This window comes from Pan paniscus, chromosome 6 (genome assembly GCF_029289425.2).
Source record: "Pan paniscus chromosome 6, NHGRI_mPanPan1-v2.0_pri, whole genome shotgun sequence".
NCBI lineage: Eukaryota > Metazoa > Chordata > Mammalia > Primates > Hominidae > Pan > Pan paniscus.
The window spans coordinates 95,336,562-95,359,143 of NC_073255.2; positions in this window are offsets into that span (position 1 = coordinate 95,336,562).

Consider the following 22,582-nt stretch of genomic DNA (forward strand, 5'->3'; position numbering starts at 1 on the left):
CACCCACCACCACGCCCAGCTGATTTTTTTTTTTTTTTTTGTATTGTTAGTAAAGACGGGGTTTCACCATGTTGGCCAGGCTAGTCTCGAACTCCTGACCTCAGGTGATCTGCCTGCCTTGGCCTCCCAAAGTGCCGGAATTACAGGCGTGAGCCACCGTGCCCTGCCAGTGAAACCCCTTCTCTACTAAAAATACAAAAATTAGCTGGGCGTGGTGGCTCGCGTCCGTAGTCCCAGCTACTCGGGAGGCTGAGGCAGGAGAACCGCTGGAACCAGAATCTCAGAGTGAGCCGAGATCATGCCACTGCACTCCAGCCTGGGAGACAGTGAAACTCCATCTCAAAAAAAAAAGAAAAAGAAAAGAGTCAGGAAAGTAGCACATTTTAAAATGAGTCTAATAGTGTTACGTAGAAATAATATAAAATTTACCAATTATGAGGTTATCCTTCGTTGGTTCTCAGTATTGGTTAGGGCTTAGTTATAGCAATGTTTCTGCTTTGACTTTTCACGTTTAAAAATGTACACATTTTACAGAAATATAAGAAAAATAAATGCTTGTAGATACGGTACAGATTAATTGGAGATTCCGAGAAAAGCAACCAAAATCTTAAAAGGACATATAATCAGACCTATAAGAACAAATTTTAAAAACTGAGTTTCTGCTCTACTCTGCATTTCAGAACTGTTAGCATGAACTGTGATAAAACAGAAAGCTTTTCAGATGAAGCTATGCAAATATTTATAGAATCAAAGATAATTTGGACTATAGTATCTAATAGTAATAATAGATATTATTGGCTTCATGAATATAATCTGCTAAACACTTTATTATTACTTTTTTTTTTTTTTTTTGAGACGGAGTCTCGCTCTGTCGCCCAGTCTGTTAGCGCAGTGGCGCGATCTCGGCTCACGGCAACCTCCGCCTCCCGGGTTCACGCCATTCTCCTGCCTCAGCCTCCCGAGTAGCTGGGACTACAGGCGCCCGCCACCACGCCCGGCTAATTTTTTTTTAATTTTTAGTAGAGACGGGGTTTCACCGTGTTAGCCAGGATGGTCTCAATCTCCTGACCTCTTGATCCACCCATCTCAGCCTCCCAAAGTGCTGGGATTACAGGCGTGAGCCACTGCACCCAACCTTTTTTTTCTTTTTGACTGAGTGTCACTCTGTCGCCCAGGCTGGATGTAGTGGCGCCATCTTGGCTCACTGCAACCTCCACCTCCGGGGTTCAAGCTATTCTCCTACCTCAGCCTCCCGAGTAGCTCGGACTACAGGCGCATGCCACCACGTCTGGCTAATTTTTTGTATTTTTTTTAGTAGAGACGGGGTTTCACCGTGTTGGCCAGGATGGTTTCAAACTCCTGACCTCAGCTGATCCACCCGCCTTGGCCTCCCAAAGTGCTGGGATTACAGGCGTGAGCCATCGCTCCTGGCCCTGTGATTTCTTACAAAAGTGTTCTGTAGTTCTCCTTGTAGAGATCTTTCATCTCCTTGGACGTATTCCCAGGTATTTTATTCTTTTGTGGATATTGTAAATGGGATTGTATTCTTGAGTTGGCTCTAATTTTTAACATAATTGTTGTGTAGAAATGCTACTGATTTTTGTACATTTAATCTTGTATCCTGAAACTTTACTAAAGCCATTTTCCAGTTCCAGGAGTCTTTTAGCAGAGTCTTTAGAGTTTTCTAGGTATAGAATCATATCGTCTGCAAAGAGAGATAGTTTGACTTTTTCTTTTCCTATCTGAATGTCTTTCTTTCTTTCTCTTGCCTGACTGCTCTGGCTAGTATTTCCAGTACTATGTTGAATAGGAGTGGTGAGAGTGGGGATTCTCGGTGAGAGTGGGTATCCTTGTCTTGTTCTCAAGGGGAATGCTTCCAGTTTTTGCCTGTTCAGCATGACGTTGGCTGTGGGTTTCTCAGAGATGGCTCATTACTTTAATGTATGTTCCTTGATGCCTCTAGCCTGTTGAGGGTTTTTTAAATCATGAAACGATGTTAGATTTTATCAAAAGCTTTTTCCAAGTCTAATGAGATGATTATACGGTTTTTGTTTTCAATTCTGTTTATGTGGTGAATCACATTTATTGATTTGCGTATGTTGAGCTAACAATTGCATCACAGGAATGAAGCCTCCTTGATCATGGTGAATTAACTTTTTGATGTGCTATTGGATTTGGTTTGCTTGTATTTTGTTGAGGGTTTTTGCGTCTGTATTCATTAGGAATACTGGCCTGTCGTTGTCTTGTTTCCTTGCGTCTTTGCCAGGTTTGGTATCAGGGTGGTGCTGGCTTCATAGAATGTATTAGGAGAGAGTCCCTCCTCCTCAATTTTTTGGAATAGTTTCAGTAGAATTGATACCAGCCCTTCTTTGTACGTCTGGAGAATTCAGCTGTGAATCCATCTGGTCCTGGGCTTTTTTGATTGGTAGATTTTTTTATTACTGTTTCAATATTGGAATTCAATATTGGTCTGTTTGGGGTTTCAATTTCTTCCTGATTCAATCTTGGGAGTTTGTGCGTTTCCAAGAATTTATCCATTTCTTCCAGGTTTTCTAGTTTATGTGTGTAGAGATGTGCACAGGAGTCTCTGAGGATCTTTTGTATTTCTTTGGAATCAGTTGTAATGGCACCTTTGTCGTTTCTGATTGTGCTTATTCTAAACTTATTTCTAAGCAGGGCTGAAAGGAGGCAATATTAGCCCCAACTACTAATATTATTCAGTAAAAAGCATTTTATTCCTTAATCAATAGGGGCTTACTCTAAAAAGTAAATACTTGGGGAGAAAAAAGTCTTTTTAAAATTATTCATAGTTAAATGGAAAATATTTAATTAGATAATCACTTTTCTCCACCCTTAATAGCTAATAGTAGTTGTTTTGATGGGGAATGTGAGCAAGAGGGCTAGAATAAATTGGGAGTACTAAAATTTCCAGGAGTGGCCAGACTGAGCTGGGCATCAGAGGGGGATTACTGTCACTTAAAGGGCATGGTGGGCACATTACAATTTGTCCTGGTACTTCACATGGCAGTAGCCAATCCCTTGAGAGTTTGGTAAGGTTCCCTAGTAACTGAATTTTGTCTAGCTTGTCCCAGTGGCACAGCAAGCACAGCCAGGAGAAATGTGGTGGATTGTATATGGTAAACGCAAAGATGAACTTCCTGATTATAAGGATGAGAAACACTGGAACCAGCTCCTTAGAGAGAGGGAGTTTGTAGAATCTGTATCCTGGAAGAAGTGGCTCTCTCACAGGAAAAAGTTCTTTGATAGAAGGTAGCTTTGTGGAGTGTGTACACTTAACTGGACATGACTGAAGATAGTAGGGGAGGATGAGCTTTGCTTTGAATGAGAAGCAAAGGAGTTGCCCTTTTTTTTTTTTTTTTTTTTTTTTTTTGAGACAGAGTTTTGCTCTTGTTGCCCAGGCTGGAGTGCAATGGTGCGACCTAGGCTCACCGCAACTTCCGCCTCCTGGGTTCAAGTGATTCTCCTGTCTCAGCCTCCTGAGTAGCTGAATTGAGTGTGTTGTGAATACCTACAACACACTCAACAAAGAATTCAATTGAACTAATACTTTCACATCTTATCCTCATTTGAAAGCACATTAATATTATTGTACTTCAGTTTCTACATATGTAAAATTGGTGTGCTGGAGGAGTTTGAACAAACTAGATGATCTATGAAGTCTCTTTCAATTCTAAGATTATAAGTTTCCTTTTTTTTATTATTTTTCAGACGGACTCTCACTCTGTCACCCAGGCTGGAGTGCGGTAGCACAATCTCGGCTCACTGCAACCTATGCCTCGCGGGTTCAAGCAGTTCTCTACCACAGCCTCCCGAATAGCTGGGATTACAAGTGCCCACCACCACGCACGGCTAATTTTTGTATTTTTAGTAGAGACGGGGTTTCACCATCTTGGCCAGGCTGGTCTTGAACTCCTGACCTTGTGATCCACCCGCCTCGGCCTCCCAAAGTGCTGGGATTACAGGCATGAGCCACCGCGCCTGGCCAAGATTATAAATTTCTGTAGTCTTTCCAGGCTGACAGGGCTGCTTTTGGACTATGGAGTTAGAACTGGCTCTGCCACTTTCTTAGTGAGCGACTTTGGGGAGGTTGCCTAATCCCCTTTGGAAACAGTTTCCTCATGTCATTGCTATCATTATCACGCCCACTTGGTGCACTTTGTTGGCCAAGTTACTTAACTTGAGATGCTGTGGATGGGATTAAGAATGCACAAAGGTTGGCCGGGCGTGGTAGCTCACACCTGTAATCCCAGCACTTTGGGAGGCCGAGACGGGCAGATCACGAGGTCAGGAGATCGAGACCATCCTGGCTAACACGGTGAAACCCCGTTTCTACTAAAAATACAAAAAATTAGCTGGGCGTTGTGGCGGGTGCCTGTAGTCCCAGCTACTCCGGAGGCTGAGGCAGGAGAATAGCGTGAACCCGGGAGGCGGAGCTTGCAGTGAGCCGAGATTGCGCCACTGCACTTCAGCCTGGGCAACAGAGCGAGACTCCGTCTCAAAACACACACACACACACACACACACACACAGGTTGAGCATCCCTAATTTGAAATCCAAAATTCTCCAAAGTCTGATACACCTGACCCCAAGTGATGGATCACAGTAAAAATGCAGGCATACAACACAGAGTTTATTCAACGTCTCCAAGGGAAAAAAGACCCTTCCACCCCAGTTCAGCTGCAATATATATTTTCTGTGCATGACCAAATTCCTCCATGAAAGCACACCCATAAAATGTAATAAAATAGCACATGTGCAGACTGGATGTGCCAACAGCCGGTTCCCCAAAATGCCCTACATGTAGTAAAGACCTACATGCATTGCTCCTTGTGTTTTCTTGTTTATTTTCTACCCTGTGGTGTAAAGATGTTGCTGAAAAAATGTTCAAAAGGCCTGCAGATACCAACAAAAGAGGAAGCATTTATGTTTATAGGATAGCACAGAAAGTCAAGCTGTTGGAGAAACTGGACAGTGGTGCGAATGTGAAACATCTTAATAGAAGAGTATGGTGTCAGAATGACCACCATATATGACCTGAAACAATAGAAGGATAAACAGTTGGAGTTCTATGCTAAAAATAATGAATAAAAATTAGTAAAAACAGAAAAACACTGCATAAAACTAAAAATAATGGTCTTGATCATGTATTGAAAAATTGGATCGGTCAGCAATGCAGTGAACACTTGCCACTTAATGTCATGCTGATAATGAAATGAGCAAAGACTTATCATGATGAACTGGAAATTGAAGGGAACTGTGAGTATTCAATATATCTGGCTGCATACATTTAAGAAAAGACACAACATTTTTTTTTTACAATTTGAGGTGATAAAGCATCTGCTGATCATAAAGCAGCAATGATTGATGAACGTGCCCAAGTTATCACTGATGAAAATCTGACACCAGAACAAGTCTATAATGCTTATAAAACATCACTGTTTTGTGTTACTGCCCCAGGAAGACACTGACTACAGCTGATGAGAAAGCCCCTATAGGAATTAAGGATGCCAAGGACAGAATAACTGTACTGGGATATGCTAATGCAGCACACAAACACATTGTAAACTTGCTGTGACAGGAAAAGCTTGTGTCTTCACTATTTTAAAGGAGTGGATTTCTTACCAGACTATTATTATGCTAACAAAAGTGCACAGATCACCAGGGACATATTTTCTGATTGGTGTTCCAGATGTTTTGTACCAGAAGTTCATGCTCACTGCAGGGAAGCTAAACTGGATGATGACTGCAAGATTTTGTTACACGTGACAACTCTTCTATTCACCCTCCTGCTGAAATTCTCATCAAAAATGTTTATGCCATCTACTTTCCCCAAAATGTGACTTTATTAATTCAACCATGTGGCCAGGGTATCCTTAGATCAATGAAGAGTAAATATAAAAACACTTTCCTGAACAGCATGCTAGCAGCAGTGACAAGAGGTGTGGGTGTGGAAGGTTTGCAAAAAGAGTTTAGCATGAAAGATGCCATACATGCTGTTGCCAATGCTTGGAAGACAGTGACTAAAGATACAGTTTTGCATGCCTGCAACCTCTAACCTGTGACTATATGCAGTGATGATGATGATGAACTAAGTAGTGACTTCGAAGGATTTCATATGTCAAGTGAGGAAAACAATGAATGTCTGACCTTATATATGCAAAATAATATATCTTCAGAATGCATCAGTAAGCTGGAAGAAGTAGATGTCAAAGAAGCTTTTAACATTGATAATGAGCCTCCAGTTGTTCATTCATTGACCAATGGTGAAATAGCTGAAATTGTTCTGGATCAAGATGATCACGATAATAGTGACGATGAAGATGATGTCATTAACACCAAAGAAAAGGTGCCTATAGAAGACATGGGTAAAACGTGTGATGGATTATTGAAGGACTAGATCAGTGTACATTCATAATTGAACAAATCATGTCAGTTTATAAAATGAAAGAGAAAATTCTAAGACAAAAAACCATTGTTAATGAGACAGATAACTCTGGAGGAAATTTTCTAAAAAGCCATTTTGCAGATTGCCTCCCCATCCCTAGAACACCCACCTTCTGGTCCTTCAAGTGCTTCTGATGTTTCTTCTCACCTAAAAATAAATAAAATAAAATACCTGTACAGTGACTTTTTGTTTGTTTTGTTTTGTTTTTTGCTTTTTGTTTATTTGAGACAGAGTTTCACTCTGTCACCCAGACTGGAGTGCAGTGGTACGATCTTGACTCACTGCAGCCTCCGCCTCCTGGGTTCAAGTGATTCTCCTGCCTCAGCCTCCTGAGTAGCTGGGACTACAGGTGCGCACCACCACACCCTGCTAATTTTTGTATTTTTAATAAAGACAGGGTTTCACCATGTTGGCCAGGATGGTCTTGATCTCCTGACCTCGTGATCTGCCCACCTCTGCCTCCCAAAGTGCTGGGATTACAGGCGTGAGCCACTGCACCCGGCATACAGTGACCTTTTAATGAAAACACAGCATCATAGGTGGAGACGGCAAGCATGCTGTTGTTTGTAGTTGCTGTTGTTTAGCAGCCAGTACAGATATTCTGGTGATGCAACTGTGCTGCTTTGTTATCCTGAACACATTATTTTTCAGTGTATTAATGGTAAGTCATTTTTTTTTACTGTTAAGTATTAATATGTGGATAAGTATAAGAAAATGATGGCTTTTTGGTAGCGTATAAATTCAGAGTCAGGAACAATGGTGATGCCAAACAACCACATATTTCCACATGAGTGGCTGAGACGGTGACACCTTTGCTTTTGCATGGTTTAATGTATACAAACTTTGTTCATGCACAAAACTATTTAAAATATTGTGTAAAATTACCTTCAGGCCATATATATATATATTATACATATATATATATGGTGTTTATGAAACATAAATTAATTTTGTGTTTAGACTGGGGTCCATCCCCAAAATATCCCAATTACGTATATGCAAATATTCAAAAATCTGAAAAAAATCAAAATCTGAAACACTTCTGGTCCTAAGCATTTTGGATAAGGGATATTCAACATGTAAAATCTATTTAAAATGTTGGGAGGCCGAGGTGGGCAGATCACCTGAGGTCAGGAGTTCAAGACCAGCCAGGCCAACATGGTGAAACCCCGTCTCTACTAAAAATACAAAAATTAACAGGGCGTAGTGATGGGTGACTGTAATCCCAGCTACTTGGGAGGCTGAGGCAGGAGAATCACTTGAACCCGGGAGGCAGAGGTTGTAGTGAGCCGAGGTCACGCCACTGCACTCTAGCCTTGGAGACAGAGTGAAATTCTGTCTCAAAACAAAACAAAACAAAAAACAAACTATTAAAAATGTCCAGCATAATACCTCATACTATCTCTCATAGGAGAGCCTCATTAAAGTTAATGTCATCCTTTTTGCTGACTGTCTTTGGAGAGGCTCCTCGTCTATTTCAAAGTAACATCACACAAAATTTACCACAAAAACAAGGGACAGGAGTTGAGAAAATTGTTAGGTTTATGCTTTGGGGTTAAATATAGGTCTTGCATTTCAACATTTTATTTTTCATCTTTTATTACCCATTATGATCAAAACTACCTGGCATGTACAAAACTATGGACTATGGAGTTAGATCCACATGCACTACCTGGCATGTATAAAACTATGGACTATAGAGTTAGCTGTCTGGGTTCCCAAAGCCAATGTTCAAAATAAATACATATGAACTTGACCAGAAGCACCTGCTTTTATCAGAAATACAAATGGCTGGTTTAAATAGCCAGATACATTTTATGAGAGTCTGAAACTTTTTCTGAATTTTTTTGGGGGAATGGAGTCTCGCTCTGTCACCAGGCTGGAGTGCAGTGGCGCGATCTCAGCTCACTGCAACCTCCGACCCCCTGGTTTAAGGAATTCTCCTGCCTCAGCCTCCCAAGTAGCTGGGATTACAGGCACACACCACCAGACCTAGCTAATTTTTGTATTTTTAGTAGAGATGGGGTTACACCATGTTGGCCAGGATGGTCTTGATCTCCTGACCTTGTGATCAGCCTTCCTCGGCCTCTCGAAGTGCTGGGAATACAGGCGTGAGCCACCGTGCCCGGCCTTTTTCTGGATATTTTAAATCCCTTGCCTATTATTATTTTAATTCTTTGTATTATTAACAATATAAAATGTTCTTCCCAAACTAGACTCATATAGTTTTCTTTTTTTAATTTAGACAACAAATATTTACTGAACAACTATAATATGAAAACAATGACAATAAAGATGAACATGGTATTTCCCTTTGAAGATCTCATTATGAACAAGCATTCAAAAAAAAAAAGGAAAGATCATTTTGTGACCAATTATTGTGACCAATTATTTTGGAATTAGGATGTGTGTTTAAGGGAATAACCTGTGTGAATAATTTTGAGATGAGCAGTTAGGGAAAATGCGACTATAATTCATCCCTATAACTTTACAAACTGCGTTTATTCCTGTTGCATCTTACAATGAATGCTGTGCAGTTCCTTCTATCTGACAAGCATGGATGGATACTAGTCAAACATGCATTCACTCCAAATACAGCTTGCTAGTTACAGAAATAATTTTAAATAATAATTTAGAAAACATACAAGTGAGTACTACACCTCACAAAAAATCTTTCTCAATAGATATCTGAATAAATAGTAAAAAAAAACAACCTGCCCCAAAGTAATTTATGTTTTCAAAACAAAATAATAATGTTTTAAAGTGCTAAAACAAAGAGACAAATTAAAGAAGAGATTTCATGGAACGCTCAAGCTCTCTATTAGAATCTCTGCAGGAAGAGTCATTCTACTGAAATGGTAACCTAAGCTATCCCACAGAATTCTCATTTTCACTACCATGTTTTAATTTTCTCCATAAAATTTACCACAGTTGTCGTAATACATATGGCAGCTGATATGGTTTGACTGTGCCCCCACCCAAATCTCATCTTGTATTGTAACTCCCACAATTCCAATGTGTTGCAGGAGGAACCCGGTGGGAAGTAATTGAATCATGGGGGCAGGTCTTTCCCATGCTGTTCTCATGATAGTGAATAAGTCTCACAAGATCTGATGGCTTTAAAAATGGGACTTTGCCTGCACAAGTTTTCTCTTTGCATGCTGCCATCCACTTAAGATGTGACTTGCTCCTCCTTGCCTTCCACCATGATTGTGAGGCATCCCCAGCCATCTGGAACTCTAAGTCCAATAAGCCTCTTTCTTTTGTAAATTGCCCAGTCTCGGGTATATCTTTATCAGCAGCATGAAAATGGACTAATAAGGTAAGTTGGTAACAGTAGACTGGGGTGCTGCTGAAAAGATACCTGAAAATGTGGAAGCAACTTTGGAACTGGGTAATAGGCAGAGGTTGGAACAGTTTGGAGGGCTCAGAAGAAGACAGGAAAATGTGGGAAAGTTTCGAACTCCCTAGAGACTTGTTGAATGGCTTTGACCAAAATGCTGATAATGACATGGACAATGAAATCCAGACTGAGGTGGTCTCAGATGGAGGTGAGGAACTTGTTGGGTACTGGAGCAAAGGTGACTTTTGTTATGTTTTGGCAAAGAGACTGGCAGCATTTTGCCCCTGCCCTAGAGATTTGTGGAACTTTGAACTCAAGAGAGATGATTTAGGGTATCTGGCAGAAGAAATTTCAAAGCAGCAAAGCATTCAAGAGGTGACTTGAGTGCTGTTAAAGGCATTTAGTTTTATAAGGGAAGCAGAGCATAAACGTTGAGAAAATTTGCAGCCTGACAATATGAAAGAAAAGAAAATCCTATTTTCTGAGGAGAAATTCAAGCCAGCTGCAGAAATTTGCATAAGTAACAAGGAGCTGAATGTTATTCCCCAAGACAATGGGGAAAATGTCTCCGGGGCATGTCAGACGTCTTCGTGGCAGCCCCTCCCATCGCAGGCCTGGAGATCTAGGAGGAAAAAGTGGTTTCATAGGCTGGGCCCAGGGTCCCCATGCTGTGTGCAGCCTAGGGACTTTGTGCCCTGTGTCCCAGCTGCTCCAGCCATGGCAGAAAGGGAGCAATGTAGAGCTCAGGTCATGGCTTCAGAGGGTGCAAGCCCCAAGCCTTGGCAGCTTCCATGTGGTGTTGACCCTACGAGTGCAGAGAAGCCAAGAACTGGGGTTTGGGAACCTCCAACTAGATTTCAGAAGATGTATGGAAATGCCTGGATGTCTATGCAGAAGTTTGCTGCAGGGGCGGGGCCCTCATAGAGGACCTCCGCTAGGGCAGTGTGGAAGGGAAATGCAGGGTCGGAGCCCCTGCACAGAGTCCCTACTGGGGCACTGCCTAGAGGAGCTGTGAGAAGAAGGCCACCGTCCTCCAGACCCTAGAATGGTAGATCCACTGACAGATTGCACCACGCACCTGGAAAAGCAGCAGATACTCAACACCAGCCCATGAAAGTAACCGTGAGGGAGACTGTACCCTGCAAAGCCACAGGGGTGGAGCTGCCCAAGGCCATGGAAACCCGTGTCTTGCATTAGCATGACCTGGATGTGAGACATGGAGTCAAAGGAGATTCTTTTGGAGCTTTAAGATTTGACTGGCCCACTGGACTATGGACTCGCATGGGGCCAGTAGCCCCTTTGTTTTGGCCAATTTCGCCCATTTGGAATGGCTGTATTTACCCAATGCCTGTACCTCCGTTGTATCTAGGAAGTAACTAACTTGCTTTTGATTTTTTTACAGGCTCATAGGCAGAAAGGACTTGTCTTGTCTCAGATGAGACTTTGGACTGTGGACTTTTGAGGTAATACTGAAATGAGCTAAGACTTTGGAGGACTGTTGGGAGGACATGATTGGTTTTGAAATGTGAGGACATGAGATTTCGGAGGGGCCAGGAGCAGAATGATATGATGTGTCCCCACCCAAATCTCATCTTGAATTGCAACTCCCACAATTCCAATGTGTCGTGTGAGGAACCTTTTGGGAGGTAATTGAATCAATGGGGGCAAGTCTTTCCCATGCTGTTCTTGTGATAGCAAATAAGTCTCATGAGATCTAACGGCTTTAAAAATGGGAGTTTGACTGCATAAGCTCTCTCTTTGCCTGCCACCATCCACATAAGATATGACTTGCTCCTCCTTGCCTTCCGCCATGATTGTGAGGCATCCAAAGCCATGTGGAACTGTAAGTCCAATAAACCTCTTTATTTTGTAAGTTGCCCAGTCTTGGGTATGTCTTTATCAGCAGCATGAAAACAGACTAATACAGCAGCCTATCATAATGATTAAGAGTACTGTGTAGAGCCTCCTGGATCATTTAGATGAACATACTTTGATTTTCAATGTGAGTGAAAGAGGAAGCATTAGAGGGTTCAAGTAGAGAAATGAAGTGATCTGACTTATAAAAGGATCACTGGATGCTCTGTGGAGAATAGATAGTACTGAAGCAAAGACAGGAACAAGAAGACCAAGCAAAAAATGGTATGATCAAGAGGTGGTGATGATTTGGAGCTGGGAGTGGCAGTGGAGGTAGCAGGCAGTGGACTTCTATCTTTAGCATCTGAGGCAAAGACAGCAAACAGCCTATAGAGAATGTTCAACCAGCTCCCACAATTACAGAAGGTCAGATCCCTTTAATAAATCCTTTTCTTAATAAATAGAAGAGGGAGAGAGGAGTGTGGGAGGGACAGGAATAGAAGATGGGAAGGGAGAGGGAATATTTATGTGTGTATATATATATATAATACATATTATATTTATGTATGTATGTATCTCTCCTCATAATTCTACTCTCTGGATCCTGAATGATACAGGAAGCGAGGAAATAAAAGAAAGATAATCTAATCACTGATTTGCTGGGAGTAGGGAAGTCTAAAGGAGATGGAAGAATTAGGCATGACTGAATTGGATGACTGGATGGATGGTGGTGGCATTCATGACTCATGTAGTTTTGTTGAAGCTTTTTACTTTTAAAGTGCATGTCTTCACCTCGCTGTAGGTAAAAATTATCTATAGATTTTATGAAAATTTTAGTTGAATATAGAATTTAATGTGTATACATCTCAGAGAGTAAATTAATAGTAAGTATAACCCTTCCTTAGGGCAGGTGGATATGCACGTTATATATAAATACTTAAGGACCATCTAAAGATGAGATATGTTCATGAAAATTCTAGGGCATGTACAGAACAGGCATATATGTCATAACATCGTAAGTACTGCCTGAATAAATGAAAATAAGAGATCTCAGAAGGTTTGTGAGTCTTAGAAATGTGTTGTATTCTATATATATATATATATATATATATATATATATATATATATATTGTTTACTACATGGGATACTCCAAGAGGGACAGAAATTACTAAGTCTGTTACTGTTCACATTACCCCAAAATGACAAAGTCAATCTGCATTTCTTCAGCTTTCATAGAAATCTATTTAACATTATGTTCTTAAACTTTTGCCAAAAGCCTATGTGGAAATGACCACATGAGGAATGTTTTGGTATTTTTTATAAAATTGCAATTTGATGATAATTGTGTTTGTTCAGCGTCCTTAACAAGATCTATGTGGTAAATTCTTGTTAGAGTTGAATGCTAGGCAATATTTCTTTCTTTCTTTTTTTTTTTTTTGAGATGGAATCTTGCTCTGTCACCCAGGCTGGAGTGCAATGGCACGGTCTCGGCTCACTGCAACCTCCGCCTCCCGGGTTCAAGCAATTCTCCCTGCCTCAGCCTCCCAAGTAGCTGGGATTACAGGCACCCACCACCATGCCCAGCTAATTTTTGTATTTTTTAGTAGAGACAGGGTTTCGCCACGTTGGCCAGGCTGGTCTCAAACCCCTGACCTCAGGTGATCTGCCCACCTCGGCCTCCCGAGGTTTTCTGCTAAATTTTAACAGCTATTCACGCTTAAGTTTTCAGGTTAGTAATTCACTATCCCTACACCTTCCAGTCCTACCACCTTATTCCTAAACTGAATGTTGTTCTTTTTCTCTTGTGTTTTTTAAAAAAATATGCCTCTATATTTTATTATAAACTACTTCAAATCTTTTCAGAATGAATACAGATAAATAATTATACATTGTGAAACTTAATCTAAATTAAAATTTTCTTAATTTAGCAATTCTTATAATAGAAGCTAAAATTATGTCTGGGTACATAATGTTAAAGCTTAAATTTGAAGAAAACTCTTGATAAACAATACTCTAACAGAAGAGGTAAATGCTGGGAATGTCTGTTTATTTAGTAATCTACTGCCATACTGTAGTGGCAGTATAATGGTTGTTAACGTCAAACATGTCAAACAACTCCGAATGGAAATATGTCCACCGTTAACAGGATGCCACGTATTCCAAATACTCTATTTCTTTAGTTATTGCTATAAATCATTTTATTTTACACCAAAATTTTCAAAAATCTTAATTCTTCCCTGGATTTATAGTAGAAAAAATAAATCTGAAATATTTCTGGGTGTGGTCTCTGAAGGTTTTATCTGGGTGTAGTCTTGTGAGGTTGATTTTGATTAACTGAATATTTGAAGCCATCTTGAAATATGATCCTTGTCGGTCCAAGAGCTATGTAAATTTTTGTTGTCCTTGAGAACACCCCAGTGATCACTTTATTGGAGCATTCTCCTCGACTCAGCCTTAGTGACATGCATGCGTCAGAAGGGCTTTAGGTACAGAAGCCACTGTGTAAGAACTAGAGCACCTGTGCACTCACACGTAGACATTTCCATGATACTCTTGGTTCTAATAAAATTAGAAGTCAAATCTTCTGATCACGTCATTTGTGAACTCTGAACTGGCTACATATGAATAAGAGAATATCAAGCATTAATACGAGTGGTGGGAAGTATAAATGCAAGAACCAAAATGAGAAGAAATTGCCCTCTGAGTGCTGACACCAGATCATTTTTGGCCTCTCTTAAATAAGCTAAGCCTCTTCTGGGTCAGTTCCAAGAGCACCATGAAAGAAGGCCAGTTCTAAAATTAATACTCTGCTGATCATTTAATCATTTCATAAAAATTGAATGATCAAGTGATTGAAAATAAATGGGCCAGGCGCAGTGGCTCACGCCTGTAATCCCAGCACTTTGGGAGGCCGAGGCAGGCGGATCACGAGGTCAGACAGAAGATCAGAGACCATCCTGGCTAACATGGTGAAACCCCTTCTCTACTAAAAATACAAAAAATTAGCCGGGCGCGGTGGCGGGCGCCTGTAGTCTCAGCTACTCCGGAGGCAGAGGCAGGAGAATGGCGTGAACCCGGGAGGCGGAGCTTGCAGTGAGCCGAGATCGCCCCACTGCACTCCAGCCTGGGCGACAGAGTGAGACTCCGTCTCCAAAAAAATAAATAAATAAATAAAAATAAAAATAAATAAATAAATTATCTTCATTTTCTTTTTGGCTTTCTATTCAGGAACCCATGTTACTTAAGCAACTCTATTCTTGCAAAAGAAAGTCAATCATACCCCTGACTTAGAAAATCATTAAAACACATACATGTGCTGAGAAAAGTATGCTGGTGAGGAATACCTGAAAGATATGATATCAATTCATTCCTTTAGATAAGCAGTCACAGACACGGATTAATTTAGCCCTTGGAATTATTTTGTTTGACCCACACAGTATTTAAAAATAATTTAGCCAACACTGAAAAATTGAGGTGTCAGATGTAGAAGATCTGGCAACATTGTAATGGTATCCCCACACGGCAACAACTGCTGGAGCTAAAACATGGCTGCTGCTCCATTTAGTTAGGGCCGGGGTTTTCCAGTGGTCACAATCCGCATACACACACTCACACACACGCACATGCACACCATCATCTCATAAGCAGCAGGCTTTACTCACTAAATTACTTACCTGGCCCCTGTAGTCATCTGCATTTGTGATTCCTATAAATATCCTAGTCAGTCAGATCAGCAGAGAACTGCATGCCAGGATCACATCATGCTGCTGCCGTTTGTGTCAGTATTATTTTTACCAATTTTACTCTGGTGGTTTTCATCAGCCTATATTTAGGGATATTAGCAAACAACCTTAAAACCTCTGTATTCAGCTATAGTTAGTGTAGATTGCATGTTCTTTACAAAGCAGTATCTTCTGTGAGAATCTTCAGGAGAAATTTTCTTCTGGCTTTATTAAGAGTACTAGTTACGCTTGTCCACAGCAATTTGTTTGCTTTTCCCTCATAAAATGTGTATCTTGTGTATCTCATCAGCTTAGTCTCTTCTTACAGATTGCTAGAAAGTCTAGAGGCTAATTTGCAGCCTATTCTTAGCAAGTGTATAGGGCTCAATGGTGTATGTGCACTCTTGGCTGCATCTTATACCAACTCTTGTTCTTTGCTTCAGTCTTTTCTCTCACTGTATTTAAAAAGCAACATCATATTTTAATAGAAGAAAATAAAAAGAAGACAGCAAAAAATGAAAAACCTAGAGAATTGTTTTTACTATTTAGTTTTTAAAGAAAAGTAATACATAGCAATAGTTAGAAGATTCAAATAGTATAAAGAATAAATTAAAAATCTTCCCCCCCATTCCTTTTCTCAAAGGTAACCACCTGCAGACACACACACACACACACACACATTTATATTTACATATCAAAGCATAGACACATCATCAAGGGAGCAAAAGAAGTTCCCTTTCAAATTTTTAGCATTTTATGGGAAATAGTTTAGGTATATTTTTAGGAATGCTATTTTCTTGCTCTGAATATTATAATTATTTTATAATAATTCACAGTACTAGATTTTCTTTCAAGTGAAAAAAGATTTCATGAAAATATTATTTATAGGACAATTAGGAAAAGAAGAATATTTGATAATACTAAAAAGTTACTCTTGTTTTTTGGATCTGCAAAATGACAATATGATTATGTTTCAGTGGTGGAGTCCTTGTCTTTTAGATAAATGTACTAAATATTTTCAGATAGAATATGCTACTTAGGACTTCAAATAATCTGAAGTACAGAGAAAACAAAATTAGTCAGTTGATCATTGTTGAAGCAGAACAATACATATATGGGCTTTATTGTACTGTTCTAGCAAAGTATATGTTTGAAATCTTCCACAATAGAAAGCTTAAAAACTTCATAGGTATATTACATTTATTTGAAATGTGATAAAATTGAGTTCTTAAAATATCACCTATAACTTCTCTGAATATATATTTTTCACACTACCCAAGAAAAAAAGTTTTTCAAATTATAGAAGGTACTAGTTTACAGTCCCAGAATGCAATTTTTTTTTTTTTTTTGGAGACAGAGTCTCACTGTGTTGCCCAGGCTGGAGAGCAGTGGTGCAATCTCGGCTCACTGCAAGCTCCGCCTCCCGAGTTCACGCCATTCTCCTGCCTCAGCCTCCCAAGTAGCTGGGACTACAGGTGCCAGTCACCACGCCCGGCTAATTTTTTGTATTTTTAGCAGAGACAGACTTTCACCGTGTTAGGCAGGATGGTCTCAATCTCCTGACCTCATGATCCGCCTGCCTCGGCCTCCCAAAGTGCTGGGATTACAGGCGTGAGCCACCGCGGCTGGCCCCAGAATGCAATTTTTTTAATAACAGTTTTGTTGAACTATAATTCACATACCATGAAAAATGCACCTTTTTCAAGTGTATCTCCAGTGGTTTTTAATATTTACAGAGTTACTCAACCATCACCACAATCTAATTTTAGAACATTTTCATCAACCCAGAAACCCCATGCCCATTAGTAGCCCAGCACTGCAATTTGATTGCAGTATCACTGCACTGTCATCTGTCTTTTTTTATTTTTTTTCTCTACTCTTCTGCACTGATATCTAATTATCTTTAAAGCATTTGTCCTATCAGAAGAGTCAGATCTCAACTGTGGCAATTCCTTTCTTCTTACCTCTTCATCACACCCACAACATAAAAAGAACAGTCACCTACAGTAGGCTGCAGTGAGTGTTCCCAAGTATAGGCTTCCTAAAAGAGGATTATGTAGGGAGTGGCCATATGTCATGCATTGGCCAATGGAGTGTGAGCAGACATGATACACAAAATGTCTGAGCAGTAGTTTTGTAAGACATTGTGAGTTTCTACCAGCCCTCTTGTTTTCATTTGGTTAAAATGTCAACCTTAATTTCACTTGTGAACGTGGTTATCCATTGGTGGCAGCCTGGTTATTCAGTTGCTTGATTTTTTGGGTGGGAAGGGAACAGGAGTGTGGGGTGAGGGTGTCTGTTATGCTTTTCTCATTGAAAAAATAAAGGAAGTCATGCTTTTATCCTGGTTCCAGTTCCTGTTTATAGGCTAAAGATGGAATTGTCATTATGCTGTGGAAACGGCTTATGTATTCTTTTCCTTCCACTCTTTCATGAACAGGATATGGCATAGAGGGATTTTTGCTTAGTTCTGGGATGTTAGAATGTTTACATGTGAACAACTATAATCAAAAGTGAATTTCAGGGTAAGTTGGTATGGCTTTTGTGGAAGGCAATTTGGTAGTATTTAAAAGAATTTTTGAAGATACTATTTAACATAAATTATAGAAATTTATTCTATAGAAACACTTTTACATTTATTCAAACATCTATAAGTAAGAGTATTCACCAAAATGAAAAGATTTAAATGTCTTTCAATAAGAGTATGGTTTAATAAGTTATGGTACATTCGTATTGTGAAATACTGTATGATGTATTATTTTGAAAAAGATGTAGATTTATATGTGCTGAAAAATTTTTAAAACCCTGTATGATTTTCGTATATTTACACAAATATATGTGTTGACACATATATACATATGTGTGCATGTATAGATATATACACATACATATGTATGTACAGAGAGATATATAACATTTATAAATGTTTTTAAAACAGAATAAAAAGTATCTGGAAAAATCATATTAAAGCAGAATTGAACGGGAGGTTAAGAGAGATTTTCACTCTTTATGTATTTTACGTTTTTTAAATTTTATTTATTTATTTTTGAGACAGAGTCTCGCTCTGTCACCCAGGCTGGAGTGCAGTAGCCCAAACACAGCTTGTGCAGCCTCTACCTCCCAGGCTCAAGTGATCCTCCCACCTCAGCCTCTCAAGTAGCTGGGACTGCAGGTGTGCATCACCATGCCTGGCTACTTTAAAAAAAAATTTTTTTTTTGTAGAAGCAGGGTTTCCCTATTTTGCCTGGGTTGGTTTCGAATTCCTGGGCTCCTTCCTCAACTTCCCAAAGTGTTGGGATTACAGGCATTAGACACCATGCTCAGCCTTTACATTCTTTAAAAAACTATTTATAATGAGTGTATTTTACTTTATTTCGTTCATTGAAAATATATGTAGAAAGCGAATGACCACTGGCATGACTGAGCTGGGTGTGGTGGTGTGCAACTGTAGTCCCAGCTACTCAGGAGGCTGAGACAGGAGAATTGTTGAACCCAGGAGGCGGAGGTTGCAGTGAGCTGAGATCGCCCCACTGTGCTCCAGCCGGGGCGACAGCAAGACTTCATCTAAAAAAAAAAAAAAAAACCGCGATATGATCTGTGATTGCACACAAGCACACTGTTTTTATCTAAGTAAATCTGAAGTGATTTGGGGGGGGGATTCTAATAGATTTTAGGGTCTTCAAGTTTTATTACATAGCAAGCTCATTTCTATTTAGATAGTGTGTTTACTTATTTAGATGGTATTATGTTTAATATGGCTGGGTGAGGGCTGACAGTACGAAGGCCTCCTCCAGCCACTCCTTGGCACTACCTGTTTCGTCACTTTGGGCAAATTATTTTAACCTCTTGAAGCCTCAGTTTCCTCATCTGTAAAATGACGTTAGACTACGTAATTTTAAGAACTTTTGCCCAGCTTTCAGATTCTATAATTCTGGTATTTTGTGACATCCAAAACTCAAATGAGGAAAACATTAGTTAGAGGGGCATGGTTATTAATTGTGATTTGTGACTGCACTTTACATAAACTCTGGATTTAAAAGATGCTATTAATTTTACATTTCCATTAACAGAAGGGAATAGTGTTGTGAATCATCCAGAATAGCATAATTTAAAAGTCATTTATAGTTAGCTTTAGCATATCTTAAAGTATCAGATGATTTCTGAGCAAATATAATAATTTTTATTATGTTTTAATATTAAAATGATTCTCCATTCTCTAAGTGACATTTGTAGGCAATATGATAAACTTGTAAATGTTTTGAATAAAATTAAAAAATGTAGAAAGCTAAAAGTTGACTTAACCTAGAAATGTTACCAAAAATTGCAAATACCTTGTCCAGTGTTGAAACACAACTGTGAATATGTAGGCAGCACTTCACGGTGATTAACAGCATCAATGTTACTGTCAGACAGACCTGAAGCTACCTCATGTAAGTTATCTAAGCTCTTTGAATTTTAGTTGCCATATCTATAAAATGGGACTGAAACATTGTACCTATTTTGTAGGAGGTGATTTGTAACAGGTGATTTGAAAATTAAATTAAATTAAATTATAAGGCTAGGTGCAGTGGCTCACCCCTGTAACCTCAGCAATTTGGGAGGCTGAGGTGGGCAGTTCACCTGAGGTTGGGAGTTGGAGACCAGCCTGGCCAACATGGTGAAACCCTGTCTCTACTAAAAATACAAAAATTAGCCAGGCGCAGTGGCATGCACCTGTAGTCCTAGCTGCTTGGGAGGCTGAGGCAGGAGAATCGCTTGAACCTGGGAGGCAGAGGCTACAGACAGCTGAGATCCCATCACTTCACTCCAGCCTGGGCAACAGAGCGAGACTCTGCCTCAAATAATAAATAAATAAATGAGATAATATAAGGAAAGCACACAGTACAGTGTTTGACATATAATGTTTGCTCAAAACAGCTGATTTCTTTCTCTTTTTTTTTTTTTTTGTCCTTAAACACAGTATTTACTCGACTCTTCAGTTACAAATAATATACTGGTATATTATTTAGTATATGTTGTAAATCGAAGGTATCATAGGCTTTATGATTAACAGTTCAAATTCTAAAATTTAAATGCCTGTGTCTACATGTCAACTCTGCCACTTGCATGCTATGTGACCTTGGATATCTGTAAATCAGAATGAATGATAACTAATTCATAGAGTTGTTATATGTATTAATGCAAATGAAATAATGCATATAAAGGATCAAAAATGTTAGCTACTATTACCATTCATTAACTATAGAAATCGATCATCTAACATTGCATTTAGTGGCAGACCAACATACAAGAGAACATTGCTCTCTTTCTGCTTCTTCACCACTCCTGCCTTATTTTGGTCTGCAAAATATCCTAAGGTGGGGGTACATCTTCATTAGGCCATGGGATCCTTTCTTTGATGGGACTTTAACAAGCATCTTTGAAGAAACACTCATGAAACTAAATTTATAACAATGATTTTTTTTTGTTAAGTGATGAACCCAGCAATATCTGTTTGCTGCCTTTTAAAAAAGTCTAATGAGCTTACCTGTAGCAAATAAAAACACAAAGAGCTGACCCAAGGACATTGAAGGCAACTTGTCAACAGGAAAATCTAGACAAAAATTATTATTATTATTATTATTATTTTTGAGACAGAGTCTCACTGTTGCACAGGCTGGAGTACAGGGGTGCGATCTTGGCTTATTGCATTCTCTGCTTCCCAGGCTCGGGTGATTCTTCCACCTCAGCCTCCCCAGTAGCTGGGACTACAGGCAAGCACCACACAATCAGCTAGTTTAAAAAAATTTTTTTTTTACAGAGATGAGGTTTCACCACGTTGGCCAGGCTGGTCTCAAACTCCTGGACTCATGCAATCCACCTGCCTCAGCCTCCCAAAATGCTGGGATTACAGGCGTGAGCCACTGCTCCGGCCTCACTCTAATTAATTTTAAAACCTCATCACATTGGCAGCATTCTTTTTCAAAAATGATAACCTTTGTGTACACCCAATGCAGAATAATCCATTCATTTGTAATTACTTTCTTAAAACCTGTATTATGTTAGTAGATTCCTACCCATTCTTCAAAGCACAGCTAAGATAATATCTCCCCTGTGAGACTGGCACCAATATTTCTTCCATTTCCCAGAAAGAACTAGTCCCTCCCTCCATTTTTACTTAAATGGTAACTCAGAATTAGCAGTATTTATTTATACAGCACTTAACATCAACAATCATTTCCTTGTTTGTTTGTTTTCTCCTGTTGGAATGGAGCTTACAAAGGATGTCTTATTCTGCAGAATATTCTTTGTATTTAGTTTTGGTCCAACTGATTTCTATTTTGTGCTTGGCCTGCCCTCCTTTGTAGAGTCTATGCTTTTCCCATTTGGGACATCTTTCCCTTTTTTGAAAGAAAGATTGAAACTACAACTTGGCTTCTTGAGTCTGTCAACTACATGGCTTATTTATTCATTTTCTTAACTCAACTTGCTTCTTAGCACACATTTATTTTAGATGGTGACCTTTATTTATTTTTTTATTTTTTTTTGAGACAGGGTCTTGTTCTGTTGCCCAGGCTGGAGTGCAGTGGTGTCGCAGCTCACTGCAGCCCCGACCTCCTGGGCTCAAGCAATCTTCCCACCTCAGCCTCCTTGAGTAGCTAGGACTACAGGCATATGCCACCATGCCTGGCTAATTTTTTTATTTTTAATTTTTTTGTAGAGATGGGTTTCTTTCTGTTGCCCAGGCTGTTCTCAAATTCCTGGGCTCAGGCAACCCACCCACTACAGCCTCCCAAAGTGCTGGGATTGAAACTGTGAGCCACCACGCCTGGACTGATGGTGACATTTTTAAAAGCCTCTTGGCTTTCTTTAGTTTGGAAATTGAGGAAGAGATGGTTAGTTGACTCTTATACACCCTCCCTTGTATGACAATAGAAACTCCAATTTTCAGTGAGCAATTGATGACCCAAGGAAAAGACTGCTTTTCTCAGCAACTCCTGCAAATGAGTATGACCCTGTAACTAATTTATTGCCAATGATAGATGCGTGTCAATGCCCTCCACCCAAAAATCACAGGAGTATGCTAGTGGTTGAATAAGGTGGGTTTACTCCTTATTATGAGAGAGAACATGCACCATGGGGAACTATGGGTGTCTCAGTAAAAAGAGTATTAGAAAGGCTTTACATAAGATTTGCCTTGCTTTAGGTGGTTTTAG